We start from the raw sequence: 4,334 nt of genomic DNA, 5'->3' as shown, positions 1-4,334 counted from the left end.
GAGAAAGAATGGTGGAATTGTGTCTCTTTGGATTTCACAGTGAATGGATTGGATGATGCTCTGAGTCTGAATGATTGTCATAACATGGATTGGACGATTTCCCATAGTTCCACCACAGCTCCCCCTGCCCCCTTTGCCTCTCCACATCATGTGGTGTGGCCCAACAGCCTTAAGTCACCTGAACCCATTTGTTGCACAGGCACCTTTCTGCAGTGCACCTTTGAGTTAAAGGTTGATGGATGAATGTCCACTGTTGGATGGGAGAGATACCTAGAAGGAGTATAGGCCAGCTAGGCTGGATCTAGACACATTAAAAAACATTTCAGGAAAACACATTGTAAATCTCACATTGGCGAAAGACAGAACTCTACATTGCCATCTGGTGTCACAGTGTTATAGCACTTTTAAAATGCCTTTTTCTTTACTAATGTAGCTGAATCCCTAGTTTATGATTCTGTGAGTGTGGCCAAAAATAATCTCAAGCTCTAGACTGTATTATTGTTGTAAAATATATTGCTAGATATCCAGCCTACTTGAATAATAGACTTGTGCCACTTTGCACTGCTGTGAGATAAGAGCTTAAAGGTGAAAAAATGTCAAGTGCATCAAAAAGAGAAACATGTCACATCATTATTTTTTTGCAATGCTTTAATATGCTGAATGCGCAAGAAAGTTTTATAAAGATAAAGCAAACAGTGGAAAATAAAATGCATTTCCACATTCTCAAGAGTAATAGCAAAGGTTGGCAAAAATTACTATGAAGCTGAGACTAATTAGCTACATTTATAGCAGACATAGGCAAACTCGGCCCTCCTGATGTTTTGGTCAGCATCCCTGACCACTGGTCCTGTTAGCTAGGGATGATGGGAGTTGTAGTCCCAAAACATCTGGAGGGCCGAGTTTGCCTATGCTGGTTTATAGCTTTTGGGGGAGATGATTTGCAGTTGTTGTGTGCAGACTGACCTCCCTGGCAAGTAAAGAAGCAAAAATTCGTGATAGAGAGCAGAAATGAAGAAAGTGACTGCTACGCTAGCGTTTTGTTTTCTGTTTTTGTCTTAGAGCGATGCCGTTGTCAGACGTTCCTGGTCTGCGCCTTCATTTCGTTCTAATTTGCTGAAATGAAAAGAAGAGAAAGCTGCTTTAGAGGGTGAACATTCCTGTTTCAACTGTCTGACTAGGGCTTGGGAGAAATTTCATTGGTTATGGATAAGTTGGGGGTTATCCTTGGTCTTGTCTGGATGGCTTCCTACTTGGGTTGTCAACTAAGGGTGGTAGACCCAAAGAAATCAATGGACTGAACTTAGTTATGACTTAGTCCAACTTTATTGACTTCCTGTGTCATTGCATCTGCTGTTTCTTTCTCTTCCATTCCCTTTCCTTGCTACCCCTATAGCCTTTGCCCTCTCTGGATTGTATCCCATGTTGTGGGAGAAAAGTTGGCCAAAATGATTTAGGGAACCTTCCTTTACCCAGGGGTTAAGTTAAACGCATCCATACGATTGTAAACATAGTAGATTTTTCCAAATGGGAGGTTGTGGGTTGAGAGAGATCAACCTCTCTGATGCAAAACATGAAGGAAATGGGGAAGGAGGACTACACTTGTCATGCAAAATGGTAGAAAGAGGGGCAGAGACAGGGTTCGTAAGCCTGCCAGTCCTAGTAACACCCAGCAGTTGCAAAGTGTGTGTGTGTGTGTGTGTGTGTGTGTGTGTGTGTGTTCAAGAGACTTTGGACCAAGGTAGGTCAGGATTATTATTTTCTCAGAAATTGGAGGTGTTTGATAATATCTGTAGAGAACCCACAACGAAGTGCTGCTTAAAATGAGATAAATGTTGATGGGGGCTGAGATGGGGAGACTTCCGAGCTCTCAGTCCTTTACATTATGCTTCCTAAAGCAAGGGCATAGTGTGGGTTGCTGGAGCCTGGGGATGGTAGACTGGGCAGCAGTCAGTCCCTTTGCTAAGCGACATCTAATCGTGAGAGTCTCTCCTTGCAAACTAGCCCCGACTGGTAGCAGAGATAAGGCAGAGAAACCCAAAGCCAGGAGTGCCGCTGTGTCGCCTCACTCTCCTGTTCTTGCAGCGAGGCGCAACACACATGACTCTGGCAGTGCTTCCCCGCCTTGATACGTCTGGCCCAGGGGCAGGGCACGTACTGGCATCCCTTCGCCTGCCACAAGAAGGAGGCACTGCCACTGGTTTAGCCTCAAAGGCCTCATTGAGGGAGCCTGACGTGGGGGCAGCTGGTTGCGCCTCCTTAGAAATTTGTGCTCAGGGCCCCACCGTCACTGTCCAGAAGCAGTGTACAAGTGCTTCACCTTAAACTTGGCTAGGGCAGCACTTTTTTTAAAAAAACCAGATGTATTACCAAATGTATGGCATATCCCCCCATTCCCCGGGAACAGCTGGAGAATAAGCTCTTGATATCTATTAGTTTTTGGGTTTGTTTTTTTAATGAAAACAAATAAAACCTGTCGCTTACCTCCTCAGCCTCGACCCCCGCGGCGGCCCCAGCGCCAACCTCGGCGAAAGCCTCGGCGAAAGCCACCTCGGCGGCCTCGTCCGCCTCCCCGTCCACGCCTGGCATCTGCCACACTAGCCAATCCTACGATCAGGAGAATTGCCAGCAGCCAGATCCATTTGAAGTTCATTTTTATCTGAAATCTTCACAGAATCTTTAGCCCTGTTAAAGCATTTCATATCAAAGGTGTGACTCAACAGAGGTTCAATCTGCTTTTTTCCCATAAAGAAAGGCCCAATATAGCAGTGTTTGGTTTGACGTTTGTATAGCATTTCTGGTGTCCAAAAGTGCTGATGTGATGACATCATTCCTCTAAGGTAAACCAGTATTATTATCTCCCACATTGTGAGGGCTGAGACTGAAAATGGCTTGCTCAAGTGGCAAGATTCAAACCAATGAAAATTCACATCTGAGTAGGTGCATGTACTCCTAGGGTATCACTAACCCCCCCCCCCCCCATGTTTCAAAGTTTAGGAATGTGTCATTTGTTATGATGCTGGACTTGATAAAGTTTGGGTTTGATCCAGCAAGGCAATCCTAACTAATAAAGTTCTGAATCTTTCTGTTTCCTGCTGCATCAGAGAGGAGAAAGAGGTAAATATTAATGAACTTGAGCAGCAAAGTTACACAAATAAAGGGAAGGAAACAGGTAGAAATACAAGATAAATGTACTTGAATGGAGGAATAAACTACAAGATAAAAATTCATCAACTGGCACAAACACTTAAGCAGCTGTGTCTTATCGGCACGGATATCATAGCAAGCATGGTATATTTACAAAGCACGAGGAAACCTGGCTCTCCCGGGCTCTTTCTGCAGGCCACAACTCAATTCAACTGGCTCATGGAAATCAAAAGACTCCAACTCCATTCATGTGCATTCACACTCTCACACACCAGTTAGAGATGGATGAACCTGTCAGTTTCAGAGTCTCTCAATTTCTCATTTCAACAATCTCAGATTCAGTTTGCTGCATTGTGCCATCAACTTTGAATTTTCTTATAAGTTTGCATGAAGATTCATCAGAATTTCTCTTCTAACATCCCCCTTTTTTGTATGGAGCTTGCCTCACGTACACATTTTTCCAAGCAATATTCCCTAAGAATGCATTTTGGTCTGCTATTTTCACCTTTATCTGCCTTTCTAAGCCCCTTATGTGCACTTTCTGTACATCTTCTTTTGGTTGGAGAGGGTAACACAAAATTCGCAGAAGTCTGAATTTATAACAAAAGCCTCATTTCAGTTTGTGTATTGCGAAGTGGGTAGAGTTGCATTAAAATGAAAATCAAACCAAATCCCTTGCCTCCCAGTCGCTAGAACCACTTGACTTACCCCACCTGAATGAGATGATGAACAGCTCAATGAGAAACAGCAGGATATCAAAACTCAGAAGGGCAAAGCTAATTTATATGGTTCAAGAAGACCTCCTCCTTCCTGTTGCAGCCCCTTGAGGTGAAAATGCTATCAATAATTGGGCCAATGAAATAACCGTTAGTAAACCCAAAAGCCAAGAACTGGACGTCGGGTTCAGGAAACCATGCAAGTCAACGGACTTTTGTAGCAACATTTCAGTTGATTTCTTATATCTTTTATGTCAAAAAATCCAACCGTTTTGTGGTCACAAGAAGCTGCTGTTTCCATGTGTTGCATTTTCCTATCTTGAGCAACAGGTAAATGAGACTTAGGACATTTTAACTGGCAATCTCGTTTATCTGGCAATGTTTCTTTTCTTTTTTACCTGCAACTTTCTCATGCAAGGAGGAACACAACTTTAGCAGATTCATTGTGTATCCCCCTCATATATGCTCATTTTT

At 43.4% G+C, this 4,334-nt stretch overlaps 1 long non-coding RNA gene across 2 annotated transcripts; it reads right to left on the bottom strand.

Annotated features, from left to right (window-relative positions):
- Positions 1–668: 668 nt before the first annotated feature.
- Positions 669–3,888, bottom strand: LOC308589551. Of its 2 annotated transcripts, none has more exons than XR_014009379.1 (3): positions 3,858–3,888; positions 2,482–2,682; positions 669–1,113 (listed from the first exon to the last, which is right to left on the bottom strand). It is a non-coding gene; the product is annotated as an uncharacterized lncRNA (long non-coding RNA). The 2 variants fall into 2 exon arrangements; XR_014009380.1 differs by having other exon boundaries at positions 3,853–3,884.
- Positions 3,889–4,334: the final 446 nt, after the last annotated feature.

Source organism: Podarcis bocagei (genome assembly GCF_964188305.1).
Source record: "Podarcis bocagei genome assembly, chromosome: 6".
NCBI lineage: Eukaryota > Metazoa > Chordata > Lepidosauria > Squamata > Lacertidae > Podarcis > Podarcis bocagei.
The sequence above is the reverse complement of the archived record's forward strand: the minus strand, read 5'-3'. Positions and strand labels throughout refer to the sequence as shown.